General features: G+C 43.4%; 1 long non-coding RNA gene across 1 annotated transcript; it reads right to left on the bottom strand.

Annotated features, from left to right (window-relative positions):
* Positions 1–1,646: 1,646 nt before the first annotated feature.
* LOC103892504 (uncharacterized) lies at positions 1,647–5,746 on the bottom strand. Its single transcript, XR_656710.3, has 2 exons — positions 4,968–5,746; positions 1,647–3,140 (listed from the first exon to the last, which is right to left on the bottom strand). It is a non-coding gene; the product is annotated as an uncharacterized LOC103892504 (long non-coding RNA).
* Between the last annotated feature and the right edge of the window lie 1,723 nt (positions 5,747–7,469).

Here is a 7,469-nt window from a genome sequence, read left to right as displayed (position 1 = left end):
ATGGTGGCTCATGCCTGTAATCTCTGTACTTTGGAGGGACAAGGTGGGAGGATCACCTGAGCCCAGGAGTTCAAAACCAGCCTGGGCAAGATGGCGAGACCCTGTCCCTACAAAAGATTTAAAAATTAGCCAGGCACGTTGGCACGTGCCTGTGGTGCCAGCTACTCAGGAGGCTGAGGTGGGAGGATCATTTGCGCCCAGGAGGTCAAGGCTGCAGTAAGCCATGATCACACCCCTGCACTCCAGCATGGTTGACAGAGTAAGACCTTGTCTCAAAAAAAAAAATTAAAATTAAAAAAATTCCATTGCTGTAAACGAGACGCAGAGTGATGGTTAATTTTATATGTCTACCTGACTAATATACCCAGTATAAAAGTTGCTTAAGCAAGAATGAAATTTATTTCTCTCTTAAGTAAAAGTCCAAACTTCTATAGTGGCTCTGGTTTGCAAAGTTGTCAGTCTCCCAAATTCCTTTTCTCTACTTTGTTAACATAGAACTCACAACATCCATAAATTTGGAGAGGAGACTTTATTTCTTATAAAGGGTTAAAGGCCTGCAAGGTGGCCACCCCACAGGCCAGGAAGTACAATCTCTGGCAAAGACCAGAGACAGGCACTTCAAAGGAGGAGCGGGGGTAGGAACTTGATGCTGAATACGTTGGCTAAACATACATATTCAACAGGTTACAGGAGGAGCTATGAATAATTATGAAGGTCATCCTGACTCATGCGTATTGAACAAACATGCATGTAACATACAACCCATGTTCACTTTGAGGTGGAGACTTAACTCTTTTTGTTGTTGTTGTTGTTTGTTTTTCGCGACGGAGTCTTACTCTGTCACCCAGGCTGGAGTGCAGTGGCACCATCTCAGCTCACTGCAATCTCTGCCTCCAAGGTTCAAATGATTCTCCTTCCTCAGTCTCCCGAGTAGCTGGGATTACAGGCGTGCACCACCACACTCGGCTAATTTTTGTATTTTTAGTAGAGACGGGGTTTTGCCATGTTGGCCAGGCTGGTCTCAAACTCCTGACCTCAAGTGATTCACCCACCTGAGCCTCCCAAAGTGCTGGGATTCCAGGCATGAGCCACCGCGCCAGGCCTAAGGTGGAGACTTAACACTTAAATGCATAACAATTAGACCCTATAAGTCAAAATGCCTGTTCAGGACAGGAAGGAACAAGGGTGCTTAGCCTCTATAAACTGGCCAGAACCAGCCCATAGTCAGTGGTCTTCTTATCAAGAGAAAGTGGCTGGGTGCAGTGGCTCACGCCTGTAATCCCAGCACTTTGGGAGGCCGAGGCAGGCGGGTCACAAGGTCAGGAGATGGAGACCATCATGGCTAACACGGTGAAACCCCGTCTCTACTAAAAATACAAAAAAATTAGCCGGGCATGGTGATGGGTGCCTGTAGTCCCAGCTACTTGGGAGGCTGAGGCAGGAGAATGGCGTGAACCCAGGAGACAGAGCTCGCAGTGAGCCAAGATCGGGCCACTGCACTGCAGCCTGGGCGACAGAGCAAGACTCTGTCTCAAAAAAAAAAAAAAATTACTTATCTCAGGTGGTGCTTGTTTAGCTGCTAAACAAAAAGAAAAACTGACAGGGCAGAACTCTGTCTCAAAAAATAAATAAATAAATAGAAAAACTTGTGGCAGTTATAACATAGTTTATTCTTTAAGTGTAGGAGTGCATGACATAACACTTGCCTGGCATGACCTTAGATCTTATGAATAATTTGTTATTGCCACAAAGGGTCTGTTCTGTCAGCCTTATGATCTTTATTTTGACATTAATGCTGGTCAGTTGTTGTGTCTAAACCATAAAAGAGAAGGGGATATAATGAAACGTGTCTGACCTCCCATCCTGTCATGGCCAGGAACTCAGTTTTAAGGTTTTTCTAGGGTCACTTTGGTCAAGAGGGGTTCCATTCAGTCGATTAGGGGGCTTAGGATTTTATTTTTAGTTTACAACTTACTTCACCATCTCTAGGGTGTTGTCTTTATTTATGTGGTCCAGAATGTCCACATGTGGCCAACTAAAAATTGATGACTATAAGAAAGGGAAAGTTGCTTTAAGGACGACCCCGGTTTCTGGCACACTCTGGCAACTGAAGTCCAGAGCTGAAGCATAAAACCAAAGGAAACAAAAAGCAGTCTCAGAGCATATGATAAATAAAAGAGTTTTATATACTGCAGATAGCAATTTTAAAAATCAGTCTTTTTAAGCTCAGAGCACTGGATGCCAACAACCCATAGTTCCTGCACAAAGACATGGAAAAATCCAGCCACAGGATCTTTCTTGAGCAATAAGGCACACATCATATATAAATGCAGTGATACTGATGGAGGCTGATTTTTTTCAAACAAACTGGGCAGTGTTAGTATGTGTAAAGGAAGTGCAGAAGCACCGACTACAGATGTGGCCACATTCTATAGAGTAGATGTGTTGTATACTAAGTTCAATCTCTGAGCATCCATCCATGCAAACTTGACACTAAATATAACCAGGTAGTATATGACAAAAAAAAATTTTTTTTGCAGGGAATTATGGTGGGCACTCTTGGTTATACATACATCTCTGTCCCTTTTCACTCCCTCCTCATCAGTGTTCACCACACAACTGCCAGTTTGGTCTTGGAGTGACCTTGTGTTTGCTCTTGGCCTCCTCCTTTGTTCAATAATCACTACAGAGTCATGGTGAGTTAGGTCAATCACTATAGGTTCTAGAGATTCACAGGTGAGGTCAACTACTTCATCACTTTCCCCAAGTTCTATCAGTTCTGCATCCAAGGCTATTTTAGGTGTTGGGCCTCCTTCTCTGGCTATAGGGAATGCTCAGGCTTGTCTGGAATTCACCATGCTGTCTCAGCTTATTATAGTATTCCATTGTGCTTTTTGGATTCAGTCTTAGAGAAGTAAGTTTTCTGTGCCAAGGTTTACAGCAAATATTAAAACTCTTCAATGTCTCACTGCTGTTTTTCGTCGCTGTCTGACTTATAAGAATTTAGAGGTCAGATTTCCCGGCATATTTGAACTCTTATTCTGAGTCCAGTCCTGTCTTCACCTCCACAACTGCTGTGCTCCCACAGGGAGTGGATCTTCTGGGAGCCATTTGTAAGGTAGTTCAATCTGAATCTTTAACTGAAAAAAAATGAGAGAAAAATTAAGCTTTAGTAATGTCTAAATCAAGACTGATAGTAGTATATGTATAAAATGTATAGCTATATATAGAGAATGTATACCAAAAACTTTTTATAGTTATGCATTTGAACAAAATTTGGAGACCACTGCTGTTGAAACTGAGTGCCCCTCCCTATTCCATGACCTGATGGTAGTGAGGAGGAGGAATCTAAGGGGCACTTACATGAAGAGAAGCACAATATCATTAAACACCCAAGAAAGGGTTAGTACTTCAATTAAGAGCTTTTTCTTTTCTTTTCTTTTCTTTTTTTTTTTTTTTTTTGAGAAAGAGCCTCACTCTGTCACCCAGGCTGGAGTGCAGTGGTGCAATCTTGGCTCACTGCAACCTCCGTCTCCCCGGTGTTCAAGCAATGTTCATGCCTCAGCCTCCATATAGCTGGAATTACAGGTGCATGGCACTACGCCCGGCTAATTTTTGTATTTTTAGTAGAGATGGGGTTTTGCCATGTTGGCCAGGCTGATATCAAACTCCTGACCTCAGGTGATCTGCCTGCCTCGGTCTCCCAAAGTGCTGGGATTACAAGCATGAGCCACAGTGCTTGGCCCACTCACTCATTTTTTATAAAGTAAAAATGGGAGACCAAAAAATCTCCTTACACACTCCTAACAGCAAATAAGAAATAAACCATTTAGTCTACTTGCAGGTTCATCTTGCCCAGTGTTTTCTTTCTAACAGAGGCAACAAATGAAGTTCTGAAAAATTTATCCCAGATTGTCTTCTAGGAAAGAGAGGATGGAGTTCAAGCACTAGCCATAGAGAGGCTTGGTTTGGGTCTAGGCTCTGTGACTTTTGAGCATGTGACCTAGAAGTTAAGTTGTCAAAATCACAGCATGTAAATCTTTGTAAAAATTAATTAGCTTATAATTTTAAAATAATGCATAATTAGTCATTAGGGAAATACAAATCAAAACCATAAAGAGATACCATTTCATATCCACTAGAATGGTTATAATAAAAAAAGATTAAAAATATTGGTGAGGATGTAGAAAAATTAGAACTCTCATACACAATGGTACATTCAGCTTTGGAGAACAGCCTAGTAGTTCCTTAAAAGATTAAACATAGAGTTACCATATCACCCAGCAATTCCACTCCTACATATATACTCAAGAGAATTGAAAATCTATGTCCACACCAAAAATTTATATATGAATATTGATAACCACATTTTATTCTCAGTAGCTGAAGAGTGGAAACAACCCAAATGCCCATTAACTAATGATGGATAAACAAAACTTAGTATATCTATACAGTAGAGTATTATTCATCAATAAATAGGAATGAAGAACTGATCCTTGCTACAATATGATGACCTTTGAAAACAGAAGCCAGTTACAAAAGACCACATATTATATGTTTCTGTTTCTATGAAATACTAATAGGCAAACCCATAGAGACAGAAAGATTGGTGGTTTCCTAGGACTAGGGGTTTGGGAGAAATGGGAGTGACACCGAACTGGTACAAAATTTCTTTTGGGAGTGATGAAAACGTCCTAAAATTGAGGTGGTTACACAACCCTGTGAATATACTAAAACCCACTGAAATGTACACTTAAATGTGTTAATTGTATGGTTTGTGAACTGTATCTCAATAAACAAAGATGTAAGCTGGCAAAAATGTTACACAGTACAATGGGACACGAACTGGATTTAGATCGGCAAACCCTAGAACCTAGTGAGGAAATGAGAAGCCCAGCAGGAAAACGGGCGGAGCCCAGAGAAAGGCTTAGGGTTCTGCGCTCCCCCGCATGCACCTGCCTACTTACCGAGATGGTGCTTCTCTTGGGCCCCACAGACACCTGCTTCTCCCCGGATCGCTATTCTCCACTATTTGCGTTTCGCAACCGGCCTGCCCCTCCTCTTTCCCGCTCTGCCCAGGAAAAGAGAGCCCTCGGAAGGAACCTGGGCAGCCCCAGAAAGCAGTGCCCATCACTTTCCAGCTCCATCCACCCAGCAGCCCATCAATGACCTAGATATGCTGTCTGTTCCACCCAGTCCTGCCCGTTAGTTATTCAGCGATGAGAGAGTAGGAAGCTTGCGCTCCAAGAGTGTGCCACTTTCCGGGCCCTCCGTGGCTTCCCAGTGGCGGACAGATACCTGAGCAAGCCGAACCCGGGTGCCTGGCTACACCGGGCTGGGACGGAGGACCGGGCGGCCGCAGGCCAGGGAGGGCAATTGGAGAGAGATAGAAGCAGAGGGAGGGGGAGGCAGAGGAGAAGGTACTCGACGATGGACGCGCCCAGGCTGGGGGCGGCGCCCACAGAGCAGAGCCAAGGTCCCGAAGCAGAGCGTCTCGGTGCAAACTCCTGGAACTGGATAGGCTAAAGCACTAGCTTGTCACCCTTTTAATTCGCTTTTACAGTTTCCGAACTGCCCAATCAAAACCCGAGCCCAGGGTCGCTCGTCACCGGTCTCTGGACAAAAAGCGCTGTTTCAGATTAGAAATCAGGACTTTCCCGTCCTGGTTTCTCTTTCTTCAAAGCCAGCTGCTTTCCGAGAAAGAGGAAGGGCAGGGTTGCTTCCCTCACCCCACCCCACGCAGTGATGAGATCAGCAACTTCGCACTCTCTAGATAAGCGATTCTCAATGGTTGTTCCAATGAAGTCACTTGGAGTATTTATTAAGAGGCTGAGGGCCAGAGGTGGCAGTCCTCTGCAAGCACACTTAATGTATAAAAAAGCAGCCGGGCGCTGTGACTCACGCCTGTAATCCCAACACTTTGGGAGGCCGAGGCGAGCGGATCACTTGAGGTCAGGAGTTCTACATCAGCCTGGCCAACATGGTGAAACCCCTTCTCTACTAAAAATACAAAAATCAGCTGACGGTGGTGGCGCGTGCCTGTAATCCCAGCTACTCAGGAGGCTGAGGCAGGAGAATCGCTTGAACCCAGGAGGTGGAGGTTGCAGTGAGCCCAGATCTCCCCACTTCACTCCAGCCTGGGCAACAGAGACTTGGTCAAAAAAAAAAAAAGCCTGCATATAATCTGGGCTTACAAGCACCAAGGACATGTAAGAAATGTGTTTTATATTTTTATATTTTTCTATTATTTTATTTCTTGAGTATTTATTGACCATCTACTACCTCAGGCTCATATACACTGAATTTTCCAGGAATATAACTACCAGGTAACTCAAAGGAAGATGTATGTTGGTTTTTTATTTTTGCAGTTTTACCTAGAGATTTTCACCATTTTAGAAAATTACACCAGAACCTGCAATACCATACCTGAATCTGAGCCATCAATACAGCATGCCTCTCAGTCTTCCATGCCGCTGGTTCACAGAGATCCTAGGCAGTTGCAAGTGTCTGGCGCTTCTTTGTACCAGCAGTGCAGCCAAGCTAGAGCATTCACAAGCTAAATTACTTAATTTTCATAATCATATTAGTAAAAGAATCACCACAAAACAATTGTTATAAAAAGGGGTTGTTGGGGGAAAAGGGGCTGTTGAATATGATTAGGGTTGAAACCTCTAATCCACACTGCAATCCTGGGGATGGTGCCCACCTCAGTCTGCCAAGCCTGAGCTTGGATACTGAGTTTCTATCCTAGAAATCTGTCAGATAAGGCTCCATTACATAAATGACTTGGTTGCTGCATCATCACTAGGAACCCTTCATTCTCTTAACCTTTCCTGGCCTCAGTAAAAAAAAAAAAAAACAAACAACCTTCATTCTGGAAAACCCCTATGCTGCCAGAAAAGAGCTCTACCTGTAGGCCTACCTTTGGAGGAACTGTCCAGAATGAGTCAGGGCCATCTTGTTACCGAAAGCCTTTTAGGGAAAGGGATTCTCCCGTAGTTTCTTCTTTCACCAGATCAGTGCCAAGAAGTTTTCCATTGTACAATATGAGTATCCCTAATCCGAAAATCTAAAATCATAAATGCTCCAACATCTCAAACTTTTTAAGCACCAACATGATGGTCAAAGGAAAGGGTCATTGGGGCATTTTGGATTTTAGATTTTCACATTAGAGATGCTCAACTGATAATTAGCAAATATTCCAAAAATCCGAAAAAAAATCCAAAATTTAAAACACTTCTGGTGCCAGGCTTTTCGGATAAAGGATATTCAACCTGTATCTCCCTGCTGTGGTAATTTGCTCTAATGAGCTGTGAAAATAAAGAACCACTGGAAGTAAAAGCAGTTGCCTGGAGTCTTGCATCTTACAGAGCCCTTCTCATTGCCATCCTCTTCCCAGAACCACCCTAAAAGAGTGCCCGGCACAAAGTAGACACTCCATATTTATTTAACAAATGATTAAGTGAGTA

Source organism: Pongo abelii, chromosome 16 (assembly GCF_028885655.2).
Source record: "Pongo abelii isolate AG06213 chromosome 16, NHGRI_mPonAbe1-v2.0_pri, whole genome shotgun sequence".
Taxonomy (NCBI): Eukaryota; Metazoa; Chordata; class Mammalia; order Primates; family Hominidae; genus Pongo; species Pongo abelii.
The sequence above is the reverse complement of the archived record's forward strand: the minus strand, read 5'-3'. Positions and strand labels throughout refer to the sequence as shown.